Source organism: Myotis myotis, unplaced genomic scaffold, assembly GCF_014108235.1.
Source record: "Myotis myotis isolate mMyoMyo1 unplaced genomic scaffold, mMyoMyo1.p scaffold_m19_p_2, whole genome shotgun sequence".
In the NCBI taxonomy this organism is placed as follows: domain Eukaryota; kingdom Metazoa; phylum Chordata; class Mammalia; order Chiroptera; family Vespertilionidae; genus Myotis; species Myotis myotis.
Window position 1 is genome coordinate 96,936,153 of NW_023416324.1, and position 17,313 is coordinate 96,953,465.

Genomic DNA, 17,313 nt, shown 5'->3' on the forward strand with positions numbered 1-17,313 from the left:
ATCTCCCAAAGGGTCCCAGACTGCGAGAGGGCACAGGCCGGGCTGAGGGATCCCCCTCCCCCCCCCCGAGTGCACAAATTTTTGTGCACTGGGCCTCTAGTATATATATATATGTGTGTGTGTGTATGTATATATATATATATATATATATATATATATATATATTAAACTTACTTAATTAGACCTGCTTTCTGATTTAGCTAAACTTGTTCCAACCCAGTGAAGAAACCCAACTTCTCTTTCAGGTAATTGTCAGCAACATGGCAGTATCAACACAAAGCAGATTATTATTCTGGATTATGCAGGGAGAACAAAGGGTAAAATATTTAACTGCAGCAGTGTTTGACTATATTCTGCACAGTGAGTAAACCTGAAGTCATTTTCAAGTTCCACCATTTGTTACTTCTTTTCAGTCTGGTCAAGTTTCTAAGCTTTCTAAATCTCCATTTTCCACCTTATGAAAAGAAGATAGGATTCTACTAAGTCTCCTATCTACCTACTCCAGGACTTCTGTGAGGATCAAATGAGATGAAGCACAGGAAAATGCTTCACAGATATTTGGTTAAACTGTAAATCAAGTTGTGTTCCTGGGCTGAAGAAACTGCAAGGATGCTAGTTGCTAGGAAGAGGAAGCCAGGCATTACTATGTGACATCATTACCCAGCACCCACAGCAACTATTTCTGGGCTGTGGGCACATTTTGCACCCTGGGGTCTCAGCAGTGTCAGCTCTGATTTGGTGGTCTCTCCAGGATGGTGGCGGAGCCTATGTCTCACCTGGGGGAAGCCGAGTGTTGCTTTGTGGGTGCCAGGTCTGCGGTGCCGTTTCTCTGTAAATGGCCAGTGTGCATCATGACAGCTCCTGCGTTGAGCGTCTGCTCCCTGGTGGTCAGTATGTATCATAGTGGCTGATTGGACAGATACTTAGCATGTTAGATATATATATATATATATATATATATATATATATATATATATATATATTGTAACCTATATACATATATATATATATATATATATATATATATAATGGCAGGGCCAAACTATATAAAGCAAACATTAGCAAAATTGAAGGAGAAATAAAGTCCATTATAATAGTATAAGATTTCAATAGCAAAAAGAAATAGAGGACCTCAAGAACACTATTAACCAACTAGATCTAACAGGAATATATAGAACACCCCAACTAGTTAGAAATCACATTCTTTTCAAGTATACATAAAAGATTCCCCAGTAGAGACCATATAGTACGCCACAAAATAAGTGTCAATACATTTAAAATGATTGAACTAATACAAAGTATCTTCTCCATTCTCAATGAAATTAGCTGAAAACCAAAAAACAGAAGGAAAACTGAAAAACTCACAAATATGTGGAAATTGTACAACATGCTCTTAAACAACCAATGGGTCAAAGAAGAATTCACAAGGGAAATTAGAAAATACTTTGAGGTGAATACAAATGAACACACAACATATCAAGATTCATCGGTTGCAGCAAAAGCAGTGCTCAATGGGAAACTCATCACTGTAAATACCAACATTAAAAAAGAGAGATTTCAAATAAATAACTTCACATTGGGGGACCTATAAAAAGAAGAGAAACATTCTGAAAAACAAAAAACAACAAAAAAAGAAGGAGAAAATAATAAAGATTAAGGTGGAGATAAATAAAATCAAGAGTAGAAAAACAGAGAATAAATAAAAACCAAAGTTGTTTTTAATGACTAAAACCAGAAATGAAAGTAGGGACATTAGTACTGATTTTACAGAAATGAAAAGATTATAAGAGAATACTATGAACATTTGACACCAATGAATTAGATAGCCTAAATAAAATGTACAAATTTCTAGAAACACACAAATTACCTAAACAGATTCAAGAAGAAATAGACAATTTCAACAGATCTGTAACAAGTAAAAAGGTTAAATCAGTTATTTCAAAACAAAACAAAACAAAACAAAACAAAACACAAACCCTCCCAACAAAGAAATATCCAGGAGCAGATGGCTCCACTGGTGAATTTTACCAAACATTTAAGGAATAATTAAAAGTGAATCCTTCATAAACTCTTACAAAAAAGTGAAAGAGGCAGAAATATTTCCTAATTTATTCTCTGGTCTCAGAATTACCCAGATATCAAATCATAAGAAGACATTATAAGAAAAGAAAATTATAAATCAATACCTTTATGAATATAAGCGCAAAAGTTCTCAACAAAACATTAGCAGATGGTATGTTAAAAGAATAATACATCATGACCAAGTGTAATTTATGCCAGGAATGCAAAGGTAGTTCAAAATAAGTAAATCAATCAATGTAACAGCTTGATTGCATTAAAAGAAGAGAAAGGGGCCCTGACAGGTAGCTCAGCTGGTTGGAGCATTGTCCCAATATTCCAAGGTTGTGGGATTTATCCCTGTTCACGGCACATACAAAAAGCAACAAATGGATGCACAACTAAGTGGAACATGTCTCTCTCTCTCTCCCCCTCTCTCTCAAATCAATAAATAAAATTTTTTAAAAAGAAGGAAAAGGAAAAAAAGCATATGATCTAGATAAACTAAAATGGGGTGTTTGATAAAGTTCTACACCCTTTCTGGCAAAAACAAACAAACAAAAAATGCTCAGAAACTTGGAATAGAACTTCCCAAACATGGTAAAGGGTGTTTATGAAAACCCCACAGCTAGCATTATACTCAATAGTGAAAGACTGAAACCTTCTTACCTAAGATCAGAAGTAAAAAGAGGGTGCCCATTTTGACTCCTGCTATTCAACATTGTACTGGAAGTTCTAGCCAGAAAAATTAGATAAGAAAAAACACACCCACAAAGCATTTAAATTGGAAAGGAAGAAGTAAAACTCTCTTTGTTTACAGAGGACATGATTCTATATGTAGAAATTCCCAAAGAAAACAAATTCAGCAGAGTTGTAGGTTACAAGATCAACATACACAATTCAGTTGTTTCTATATAGCAGCAATGAAAAATCCAAAAGGAAATTTTAAAATAAATTTTATTTACAGTAGCATCTATAAAAAGAAATACCTAGGAGTAAATTTAACCAAGAAAATGAATGACTTTACACTAAAAAACCCATAAAATATTGTTGAAAACAATTAAAGAAGATAAAAACAAGTGGAAAGACATACCGTATTTATGGATTAGAAGACTTAATATCATTAAGATATTTATACTACTCATAATCTACAGATTCAATGAAATCTTTTTCAAAATTTTAACAACCTTTTTTGCAGAAATAAAAATGTTGATCTTCAACTTCACAAGAGAATTCAAGGGAGTCCAAATAGCCAAAAAAAATCTTTAAAAAGCAAAACTAAGTTGGAGAACTTGCCCTCCCTGATTTCAAAACTTATTGCAAAGCTATAGTAATCAAAACAATGTGGTACTGGCATAAGAATAGACATACAGACAAATGGAATAGAATTGAGAATCGAGGAATAAATCCACACATCTATAACCAATTTATTTTTTTTTTACATGGTGCCAAATCCATTCAATGGGAAAGGAATAGCCTTTTCAATAAGTGGTGCAGAGACAACTGGATTTCCATATGCAAAAAAGATGAAGTTAGACCCTTACCTTATACCACATAGAAAATCAACTCAAAATGGATCAATGACTTAAACAGAGGGGCTAACATAATAAAATTCTTAGAATAAAACAGGGATAAATCCTCACAACTTTGAATTTGTTTGTAGATCCTCAGATCTGACACCAAAAGCACAAGCTAAAAAAGGAAAAGTAAATAAATGAACATCAAAATTTAAAACTTTTGTACATCAAAGTTTTTACTTATCAAGAAAGTGGAAGACAACCTATTGAATGGAAGAAAAATCTTTGCAAATCATATATTTGATGAGAGGTTAGTATCTAGAATACATAAATAACTCCTAAAATTCAACAATCAAAAGACAAATAACCCATAAATAAAATGGTCAAAGGACTTGAATAGACATTTATCTAAGAAGATATACAGATAGACTTAAGCACATTGAAAAGGGTGTTAACATCAGTAATCATTAGGAAGATGCAAATCACTATCACAATGAGATACCACTTTACACTTACCGAAACGACTATACTAAAACAACAGAAAATAAGTGTTGGCAAGGGATATGGAGAAATTAGAACCCTTGTGCTTGATAATAAGAATTTAAAATAGTTCAGCCATTGTGAGAAACAGTTTGATGGTTCCTCTAAGGTTAAACATAGATTTACCACATTACCCAGAAACTCCACTCCTAGAATTAAAAACAGGAACTCAAACAAATACTTTTATGTCAATGTTCATTACAACATTATTTATAATAGCCCTGAAGTGGGAAACACTCAAGTGTCCACCAAATGATAAATGGATACATAAACTGTATATACATACAATAAAATATTATGTAGCCATAGAGATATAGAAAGGAATGGAGTTCTTATATATGCTACAACATAGATGAACCTTGAAAACAATATGCTCCGTGCAATAAGCTAGACACAAAAAGACAAAACTCATATAATTTCTCTTATTTAAAATATCTAGAATAGGCAAATACATATAGACAGAAAGTAAATTATAGGTTATCAAGGGCTGGGCAGGGGTTGGAAGGCAATGAGGAGTTATTGCTTACTGGGTACAAAGTTTCTGTTTGGGAGTGATGGAAAAGTGTCAGAAACAGTGGTCATTGTGGCACAAATTTGAATTTAATCAATGCCACTAAATTAAATAACTAAAACTGTTTAAAATGATAGATTTCATAATATATGTATTCCAAATTAAAAAGGGAAAGTAAGAAACAGTGGACTCAAATAGAAAAAAATAGTGAGTAATCTGTGTAATTTTTAACTCAGAACTCTCAGCTGCCATTTGTATTAGAGATTTCAAACATGCAATTATTGTCTTCCATGTCATTGGTGGATCACACTAACTTTATCTGAAATTCTAGGGACTAAGTGGTCCACAATTTATATAGAAGTATGAGGGCTTTCTTTACCTTCCTTTTCCTTATTCATCTGCCTCACAGTTGGTGATCAGATGTGATACATTAACACTCCTCTTACTTCTCCTGGATGCACTGGATGGATGAAAAGCCTCAGAACACTTGTTCTTCCATAAAACACTCAGACTGTCTCAGTCCCAGGCAATCCAAGTTCAGAGATAACAGTCACTTACAGCTTCCCCAAACACTGGCCTATATGGCCAATATTTATGATTAAAAATAATATTCAAAAAAATATATTTCAATTCTGCTAGGATGCACTGGGACCCCAAAGGTTGTTTTTTTTGTTGTTTTGTTTTTGTTTTTGTTTGTTTGTTTTTAAGAGAGAGAATGCATAATAGCAAACATTTTGCAACCTAATTAAGGAAAGTCAGAATTCATGGAGCTAGCTACAAAGATACACAACACTGAGTAAGAAAGCCTCGGATATTCTGGTTATGCTGTATTATTTGGGTACACTATGAGTGGAAAAAATATGTATGGGCTTCAATGCTAACTGGCACTTAGTAGAGTTTTATGCAAGGAAAAGATGCTTAGAAATATATAAGAATGGCAGAGATGATGATATGGAAGTCATCTATCTTTTTAACAGAGAGCAAAACTTAGGAAAGACCATCCAGCAGACACAAAGAGGACAAAGAGGAAAAGAAAAAAATGGGAAAAGAGAAAGAACACAAAGGTTGTAAGTAGGTAAGTCTCACCTCAAAACTAATGGCCAAGACATAATGTTCAATAAAGTTCTAATGCTATTTTTGTGCTTACAAAATAAAATTGAAGAATAGGCCAAAAGAGGGGGGAAAGTTTATTTAGGAATTGAGCAGGTTGAGAAACAGAATTCTATTTTGATATTTGAGCTAATTTAACCCTTATCAAGATTTTATAACACTTTACTAAAATTTATTCTCTATTGACAAAATCGTCAAGTCTTTTTTTAAAAAATGGAATCTACAGAAGGAAGCTATTTTCTATATTGCCAATAGAAATGTAAATTGGTTAAACAACTATGGAGGGAAATTTGGTAACAGTTTCCAAACTCCAAAGCACATACCCTCTGCCCAGCAATTTTATTTCTAGGAAATTACCCTAAAAATGTATTTGCAGCAGTGTAAAATAATATACAAAGTCGATAAAATAGGTTTCCAGTTGTGATTATGTGAAACACGGAGTTTATTTTTGTATTATTATTTATTAACCAGAGGCCTGGAGCACGAATTCGTGTACCAGTAGGGTCCCTTGGCCTGGCCTGCAGGAGCAGGCCGAAACCGGCTCTTTGACATCCCCCGAGGGGTCCCAAATTATGAGAGGACACAGGCCAGGCCAGGCCGAGGGACCCCACTGGTGCACAATCGGGGCCGGGGAGGGACACGGGAGGTTGGCCAGCCAGGGAGGGGCCACGGGAAGGCTCCAGGGCATGTCCGATCTGCTGAACCCCAGCAGCAAGCTAACCAACCAGTTGGAGCATCTGCCCCCTGTTGATCAGTGCACATCATAGTGAGCGGTTGAGTGCCCTTAGGATATCATTAGCATATTACGCTTTGATTGGTTGAGCAGATGACTGGCTACTTAGCATATTAGGCTTTCATTATATAGGATCATTGTATTATTTTCCACTTGAACAACTGTAAACCTACTTTTGCCCCACCATATATGTATCATGCTATTGATTGAAATATTTGTTCCAGCAAAGGATTTGGAAAAAACCTGATTGCCCATTAGTTAAGGCCTCCTTAAATAATTGTTATATCTATGTATGCAAACACATGCATAGTGCAAAACTATGTAGCCATATTAAAGAATAAGAAAGTTGTTAGAGAAGGATTACCAATGCTGTTAAGTAAAAAGGAAAGCAAAAAGTGTAGACATGTGTATAGTATGCTAACTTTTATAAAAAAGAGAGGGAAGAACACACAAAACATTTTTGCTTATATATGAATAAATATCTAAAGCATCTCTGGAATTACATGCAAGAACTGAAAAACATTGCTTTTGGGAGTGGATATAGATGTGAGAGAAATATTTTTTATTGTAAACCACTTTATGTCCTTTGAATTTTGAATATATTATTTATTTTTACATTAAATAAAAATGAATCACAGTGAAATTGTTGAATTAGAGGACTATCTTCTTTACAGTAAGGGGTTAACTCAGTAGGTATAGCTCATCCAGACCTGTACTTTCCAAAGGAAGCCAGGTCCCTGCAAAGATTCTAGGAGGTAACCTCTATACCAGTGATGGTGAACCTATGACACGCGAACTCATTTTTCTGGTTGATTTTTCTTTGTTAAATGGCATTTAAATATATAATTTCAAAAATATAAGTCTTTGTTTTACTACGGTTGCAAATATCAAAAAATTTCTATATGTGACAAGGCACCAGAGTTAAGTTAGGGTTTTTCAAAATGCTGACATGCCGAGCTCAAAAGGTTCACCATCACTGCTCTATACCCTTGGAACAGTCTGTCAGTTAAGATAGTTTTTGTTTACCTGAGACCACAAGATAGTTTATGCTTATACTTTGATTTATGGTAGTAATGTTAGGTGTCATGGTATCAGTGGTATCATTATTGATATTTTTTCCCCTCTCCCTTCCACTCTGAAAGCAATAAAAAAATTAAAAATTTGATAAAACACCTAGGAGTAAATTTAACCAAGGCAGTAAAAGTCCTGTACATGGAAAATTATGACATTGTGTAAAATAATTGAAGAAAATAAAAATAAATGGAAGCATATATCATGCTCATGAATAGAAAAAATTAACATTGTTAAAATGTTTACACTACCAAAGCAACCTACTAGTATAGATTCAATGCAATCCCTATCAAAACACTGAAGACATTTTTCAAAAATCTAGACCAAAAACATCTAAAAATTTACATGGGAATTTAAAAATGGTGGCAGAGTCAGTGGAAGCTAAGTACACTCTCCCAGGACCAAACTGGAAATACAACTAAAATACAGAAAAACCACCCTGAAAAAGCAACTGAAGAATAGCTGGAGAGAACCCTGATAACCAAGGATGGAAAGTGGAGGCCACATAGAGACTGGTAGAAAGTGTGGAGGTGCAAAAGGGCTGGCCAGGCTCCCAAAGATAGCAACTGAAAGTCTAGAGGGATATCACAGCTATGGGGCTTTCCCACTGAGAACTCATTAGACACTCAACAGGCCAGAATGGAATGGCATGAAGTATTCAAGGCAATGAAAAGCAAGAATATAAAACCAAGATTACTATGTCCAGCAAGGCTATCATTCAAAAATAGATGATTAAATAGAGAGCTTACAAGACAAAAACAGGCCAAAGGAGTTTATCACCACCAAACCAGCAGTGCAAGAAATGTTAAAGGGACTGCTGTAAAGAGAAGAAGAAATAGAGAGAGAGAGAAATATAAGCATACAGAATTAAAATGCCAATAAATAAAAACCTATCAATAATAACCTTAATTGTAAATGGATTAAATGCTCCAAACAAAAGACATAGAGTAGCTAAATGGGTATAAAAATATGACCCAATTATATGCTGTCTACAAGAGACCTACCTCAGAACAAATAACTCACACAGGATGAGAGTGAAGGGAAGGGAAAAATTTTTCCATGCAAATGGGAAAAAAAAAAGCTGGGGTAGCAATACTCATAACCTGACAAAATAGACTTCAAAATGAAGACCATCACCAGAGACAACAAAGGTCACTACATAATACTAAAGGGATCGATCCAACAGAAGATGTAAACCAGGTAAACATATATGCACCAAATATAGGAGTACCTAAATATATAAAAAAAACTTCTAGAGGACTTTAAGAGAGAGATCAACAGCAATACAGTCATAGTAGGGGATCTTAACACCATTTTGACTTCACTGGATGGCTCTTCCAGGCAAAAAATTAACAAGGAAACATGATGCTAAATGACACACTGGATCAGATGGATTTAATTGACATTTATAGAACATTTTACCCACAAACTGCAGAATATACTTCTCAAGTGCACATGGATCATCCTTCTCAAGTGCACATGGAACATTCACAAAGATAGACTACATGTTAGGACACAAAACAAGTCTCTACAAGTTCAAAAAGATTGAAATCATATCAAGTATCATCTCAGATCACAATGGAATGAAATTGGAAGTCAACTACAGTAAACACATCCAAAAGTATTCATCACATGGAGACTAATAGCATGTTATTATACAATGAATAGGTTACCAATGAGATCAAGGAATATTTCAGAAACTTCCTGGAAACGTATGAAAATGAACACACAACTGCAAATCTCTGGGACACAGCCAAAGCAGTCCTGAGAGGGAAGTTCATAGCTCTACAGGCCTACCTCAAAAAACAAGAAAAATTAATAATAAATTCTTAAAGAATTAGAAAAGGAACAACAAGAAAAGCCCAAACTAAATAGAAGGAAGAAAATAATGAATATTGGAGCAGAAATAAATGACATAGAGACAAAAAAAAAACCCACAAAAAACCCATACAAAATATCATTGAAACCAAGATCTGGTTCTTTGAAAAGATAAACAAGATTGATGAACGGCTAGCCAGACTCATCAAGAAACAAAGAGAGAGGAGCCAAATCAATAAAATCAGAAACAAAAGCAGAAGCATTACAACTGAAACCACAGAAATACAAAGGATTGTAAGAAAATACTGTGAACAACTATATGCCAACAAGCTGGACAATGTGGGTGAAATGGATAAATTCCTAGAAAATACAATCTCCCAATACTGAATCAGAAAACCTGAATAGGCCAAACAACTGATGAAATAAGAGCAGTAATCAAAAAACTCTCCGCAAACAAAATCTCTGGCCTGGGTGGCTTCACAGGGGAGTTTTACCAAACATTCAAAGAAGAACTAACACCCATTTTCTCAAACTATTGCAAAAGATCCAGGAGGAATTTAACACTTCCAAGCTCTTTTTATGAGGCCAGCATTATCCTAATTCCAAAACCAGATAGACATGACAAAGAAAGAGAATTATAGGCCAATATCCCTGATGAACATAAATGCTAAAATCCTCAACATAATATTAGCAAATTAGACCCAAGAATATATTAAAAAGATCATACACCATGCCCAAGTGGAGTTTATTCTGGGATGCAAGTCTGGTACAATATTTGCAAATCAATAAATGTAATACACTACATAAATGAATTGCAAGACAAAAATCACATGATCATATCAATAGATGCAGAAAAAGCATTCCACAAAATCCAAAACCCACTTTTGTTTTTATTTATTTATTTATTTATTTATTTATTTATTTATTTATTTAATTTTAATTTTTAAAATATATTCTATTGATTTTTTACAAAGAGGAAGGGAGAGGGATAGAGAGTTAGAAACATCGATGAGAGAGAAACGTCTATCAGCTGCTTCCTGCACACTCCCACTGGGGATATGTCCGCAATCAAGGTACATGCCCTTGACCAGAATCGAACCTGGGACCCTTGAGTCTGCAGGCTGACACTCTATCCACTGAGCCAAACTGGTTAAAGCCAAAACCAATTTTTGATAAAATCTCTCAGCAAATTGGGAATAGAGGGGTCATATCTCAACATTATAAGACCATATGACAAACCTATAGTGAGCATCATATTCATTTGGCAAAGATTAAAACCATTTCCCCTAAGAAATGGAACAAGACAGGATGTTCACTTTCACCAATCTTATTTAACATAGTACTGGAAGTGCTAGCCATAGCAATCAGACAAGAAGAAATAAAAAGCATCCAAAGGAAAGAAAGAAGCAAAATTCTCATTTTCACAGGTGACCTGATATTGTACCTAGAAAATCTAAAGACTCTACCAAAAAATTACTGGATTTAATAAATAAATTTGGCAATGTAGCAGGATACAAAACTAACACCCAGAAATCAATGGCATTTTATACAGTAATAATTCTAAGAAAGAGAAACTAAAACAAACAAACAAACAAACAAACAATTCCATTTACCATTGCAACAAAAAATTAAGATACCTAGGACAAATTTAACCAAGGAGGTAAAAGACATTGTGCTTGGAAAACTACAGGACGTTGGAAAAAGAGGTAGAGGAAGATATAAATAAATGGAAGAATATACCGTGTTCATGTATTGATAAAACTAACATCATTAAGATGTCCATACTACCCAAAGCAATCTACAGATTCAATGCAATCCCTATTAAAATACCAACAGCATATTTCAAAGATCTAGAACTAATACTCCAAAAATGTATATGGAACCAAAAAGGATCCCGAATAGCTGCAGCAATCTTGAGAAAGTAGAACAAAGTTGGAGAGATCACAATACCAGATATCAAGTTTACTACAAAGCTACTTTAATCAAAACAGCCTAGTACTGGCATAAGAGCACACATATAGATCAATGGAATAGAACAGCGGCCTCAGAAATTGACCCAAATCATAATGTCATTAATTGACAAATGAGGCAAGAGCATATAATGGAATCAAGAGTCTTTCAAAAAATAGTGTTGGGAAAATTGGATAGTTATATTTAAAAAAAATCAAACTAGACCATCAACCTACACCATATCCAAGCATAAACTCAAAATGGATAAAAGATTTAAATGTAAGTTGTGAAGCCATACACATCCTAGAAGAAACCATAGGCATGCAAAATCTCAGAAATCTCTTTCTCTCATAGCAATACGTTCATAGATACACTGCCTAGGACAAGAGAAACAAAGGAAAAAATAAACAAACGAGACTACATCAAAATAAGCTTCTGCACAACAAAAGAGTCCAGTATCAAAATGAAACAGGAGACCCCTGTAGGGGAGAACATATTTGGCAATGATACATCTGATAAATGGTTAATATCCAAAATATATAAGGAACTGATACAACTTAAAATAAAGATAAACAATCCAATTAAAACATGGCCAAAGACCAAAATAGACACTTCTCCAAAATAGACCTACAGATGGCCAAGAGACATATGAAAAAATGCTCAAAGTCACTGATCATTTGAGAGATGCAAATTAAAATGACAATGAGGACAATGTGATATCACCTCACACCTGTCAGAATGACTACCATCAACAAATCAACAAATGACAAGTCCTGGCGAGGATATGGAGAAAAGGGAACCCTAGTACATTGTAGGTGGGAATGCAGACTGGTACAGCCATTATGGAAAAGAGTATGGGGTTTCCTCCAAAAAATTGAAAATCGAACTCCCATTTGACCCAATGATCCCACTTCTAGTAATATATCCTCAGAAATCTAAAACACCAAGCTGGAAGAATGTATGCACCCCTATGTTCATAGCAGCACAATTTACAATAGCTAAGATTTGGAAACAGCCCAAGTGCCCATAAAAAAGCTGTGGTACATTTATATCATGGAATGCTATGCAGCTGTAAAAAAAGATCTCTTACCCTTTGAGACAGAATGGAGGGACCTGAAGAGTTTTATGCTAAGTAAACTAAGCCAGTCTGAGAAAGACAGTATTTCATGATCTCACTCATATGTGGAATCTATTGAACAAAATAAACTTATGAACAAAATAGCTCCAAGGCATAGAATCATAGAATAGACTGTGGAATCTCAGAGGGAATGCATGGGAGGGTGGGTGGGTGGGAAGAGATAAAAAAAAGACTTGTATGTATGTATGCATAACCTATGGACACAAACAATAGGGTGGTGAAGGCCTGAGGTGGGGGTTGAGAGCAGACTAGAAGGGGTCAATGGGAGAAAAATGGGGACAGATGTAATACTTTAAACAAAGATTTAATTTAAAAAATAAATAAAAATTTACATGGAACCATGAAAGCCCCAAATAATCAAATCAAACCTAAGAAATTATAAGTTGAAGGTATAACACTATGTGTTATCAAACTATACTCTAAGACTATAGTAATTAAAACAATAGCATGGAACTGGCATAAAGATTCACATAGATCAATGGAACAGAATAAAGAACCCAGTAATAAACCCATACCTATATCATTAACTAATGTCTGACAAGGCAGGCAAGGATATACAATGGGGCAAGGACAGATACATGCAAAAAATAAAACTAGATCACGTGTGTGTGTGTGTGTGTGTGTGTGTGTGTGTGTGTGTGTGTGTGAATCCTCACCCAAGGATATTTTTTTCCCATTGATTTTTAGAGAAAGTGGAAGTGGGTGGGAGGAGGGAAAGAGAGATAGAAGCATTGATGTGAGAGACACATTGATTAGTTGCCTCCTGCACTCACTCTGACCAGGGCCTGGAATAGAACCTGCAACCGAGGTACATGTTCTTGACCTGGAATTGAACCCAAGATCCATCAGTGAGCAGGCCTATGCTATAACCAGCGAACCACACCAGCCAGGGCAAAATTAGATCACTTTTTTACATGATATAAAAAAATAACCTCAAAATGGATTAAAGGCTTAAATTTTAAGACCTGAAACCATTACAAATCCTGGGAGAAAACATAGTATTGCAATAAACTCTTTGATATTAATCTTAGTAATATTTCTTTTGGAAACAAAAGAAAAAATAAACAATGAGACTAAATCAAACTAAGATTTTACGCATTAAAGAAAACCATCCATAAAATGAAAAGACAACCTAGTGAATGAGAGAAGATAGTTGCCAATGAAATACCCAATAAAGGATTAGTATCTAAAATATGTAAAGAACTTAGCACAAAAACAATCTGATTATAAAATGGGCCAAGGATCTTAATAGACACTTCTCCAAAGAGAACATACAGATGGCCAATAGACATATAAGAAGATGCTCAATGTTACTAATAATTAGATAAATGCAAATTAAAATCACAATGAGATACCACTTCATTCCTGTCAGAATGGCGACCATCAATAAATTAACAAACAACAAGTGTTGTTGAGAAAAGGAAACTCTTGTGCATTGTTGGTAGGATTGCAAATTGATGCAGATATTATGGAAAGCAACATGGAGGTTCCTCAAAAAATTAATAGTAGAACTATCATATGCCTCAGCGATCCTACTTCCAGTTATTTATCTAAAGAAACCCCAAACACTAATTCAAAAAGATATATGCACTCCTATGTTTATTGTAGTATTATACACAATAGCCAAAATATGGAAGCAAACTAAGTGTCCATCAATATATGATTGGATAAAGAAGAGATGGTACATATTGTGACAAAAAAGGGGCCACATACTAAACCTGGCAAGCTCAAGGGAGGCCTGCATGGTGGGTATTATAAACTCAGAGACCACATAGCATGGTCTGAAATTAAAACTCTCTAACTAAAAAGTAGTCATGTCCTAGGCCAGTATATTCCTTGACAAAGGTCATCTTTACCTGTCTATTGTCTTTTTGCATCTGTGATAACATACCATTGGAGTGTCAGAGTAGTCTGCTTATTCCAGACCCCTCAAGGCACAACCTGCCACCAGAACAGGAGACCACAGAGCCCTTCATTGTTATCTTGTTGTCCAAATATCATTTTTATGTGCGAATATGTTAATTAACTACCCTGTACCCTCCAATATAAAGGAAGTATTGTCTCTCTGTTTTACTCTTTATCCAGAGATTTTTATTCAAAATCTCAGAGATTTCCCCGCTTTTCTTTCTCCTGCCTCCTAATCACCACCGATGGATTTCATGTAACCCTCCTTATGCCTCCTCCTTTGATTGTAATGTATAAAATAAACTGTAAAACTGCTATTCTCTGAGGCATTTTCTCAATCTGTTGAGATTTTGCTTCCCAGCAATTGTTGTCAGTTTGGCTCAAATAAACTGATAAAAATTCTTTACAAGTTTGTATGTTTCTTACATTGACAATATATCCAATAGAATATTATTTGGCCATAAAAATATGTTACCATTTGAAACATCCTGGATGAACCTAGAGAGTATTATGCTAAGTAAAAGATGGAAGGGTATTTAGGGGGCTGGGTAAAAATGTGAAAGGATTGAGGAGTACAACTTTGCAGTTATGAAATAGTCATGGTGATGTAAAGTATAGCACAAGGAATATAGTCAATAATATTGTAAAATTATGTATGAGGTTAGGTGGGTACTATAATTATTGGGGTGATCACTTTGTAAGTTATATGAATTTCTAACTAGTGTGCCGTACACCTGAAACTGTAATACAAAAAAATGAAAAAAATTAAATTAATTTCCTGAAGGGTCTTTTTGGATTAAAAAAATAAGGTATTAATTAAACTTCTCTGGGAAGGGACACCTGGAAGCTCACGCCTGGTGTCCTGCATTCTGAGCTATGTGTGTTTTTCCGTTGCTGATTTTAATTTGTATCCTTTTGCTGTAATAAATTGTAATCATAAGTAAAACAGCTTTGTCAAATTCAATTCTGTGAGTCCTAATGAATTATTGAACCTGAGGGTGGTCTTGGGAACCCCCCAACAACATTTAATTCTTTATTTTTATTTGTGGATCTTTAATACAAGAATTCAATGGTGTAATTTAAACCGGCAGTTTACTTACCTGTTTCTGATCCAGTGTATTGTACATGACCCTCTCCACCAGAACGGAACAATGAACTGGCCAATTAAATTTGCAATTCCTCCCTACACTCTCTAACACACACACAATACACACACACACACAGAAAACATGCCTCCAAAAGTTAGTTAAATATTCATTTCCAAAGGAGTCTTGATTAATGAATCATTGAAAACCAAGAGAGTGGTTTCATGTAGTATTTATTTTTAAGTATATATTTTTATTGATTTTAGAGAGGAAGGGAGAGGGATGAGAGAGAATTATTGATCAGTTGCCTCCTGCACCCCCCTTACTGGGATTGAGCCTACAACTCCGGCATGTGTCATTGACCGGAATCAAACCTGGGATCCTTCAGTCCACAGGTCGATGCTCTATCTACTGAGCTAGGGCTCATGTAGCATTTATAACTTGTACATTGGCTCACAGTGCTCATTTATTGTATCAAATGTGTAGAAAATAGAATCAGAATACACCGGGTGACAGATTAAGAAATTATAAATGTTTTCCGATAAGCTACAGTTAGAGCCTTAAACCAATGAGATGAAATAGATATATTTAAAAATTCTACATTTAAATTTTAAAAACGATGTGAATGGTGAAGAACTCAAGTAACAGCATTGATCTAAACAAGAATGGGAGGAGTTAATTGGCTGAAGCGCTCCACAAATGGATAATGAGAGCAACCCAAAGGGACATGACCTGAAATTGAAGGAATAGAAGGGCAGCAGCCACACTAGAAGGAGCAATGCATTATGGTCAGCGTTCCTGATAGCATCTGAAGGCCTGTTTAGTTCTTGGTATGACTGACGAACTCCACAGAAGGACACTGGTACTGGTGCGGAGCCTGGGAGCAATGACATTTAAGAAATGGTGGGGAACAGTTGGGAAAAGAGATGCAAGAGAGACAGTGTAGGTGCAGGGACTATTCATGAAGCACAAAAATGAACACCTGGGCTTTCCAGATCTTCCAGTCTTTTTTATTTTTTATTTTTTCTAAATATATTTTATTGATTTTTTACAGAGAGGAGGGGAGAGGGATGGAGAGTTAGAAACATCAATGAGAGAGAAACATTGATCAGCTGCCTCCTACACACTGCCCACTAAGGATGTGCCCGCAACCAAGGTACATGCCCTTGATCAGAATCAAAACTAGGACCCTTGAGTTCGCAGGTCGACGCTCTATCCACTGAGCTAAACCGGTTAGGGCCAGATCTTCCAGTCTTATAAAAAGTAGCTCGAAATCTGGTTTATATGAAATCTTCCAACTTTCACATGTTGACATTATCCTAAAAATTAAAACCTTGTGCAGAAGAAATAAAACTCCCAGAATGAGTCAATTTGCAACCTCTGCTGCATTAATATCTGGAGGGCCCATTTACTCAAGAGAACACAAACAGGTTCTCTGTTAATCCAGCGGTTGAAGCTGCATGGAGACCAATTCTTATCACAGGAGGAATTTTCTAACAGTTGCTTCCTGACAACAATGGAGAAGGTAATTTCTTCCCAGAGTGATGTGTGTGTGCCCACTGGAGGCCCACAGCAGCACACAGATGACCACTCTCAGCCACGCTGCAGGGAAGAATGGTTGGGTGGTGTCTCAACTTCTTCCCTATGCTGTGTCTATGAGTCAACATACGCACAATAGGCTAGAATCCGATAAAAGTGTCTTTTCTTTGGATTACAAAATGGATAAATGGCTGTTTATGAAGAGCCAGTAAGGGCAAAATGGCCCCCTAGGTAGCCAGAAGGTATGGGTTCCAAGAAGCAGTTATCACTGGACACAGATTAGTGTCCAATGAATTATAAATAAGTTTAACACATATTTTTCAAAGCTGTCTTTGTTA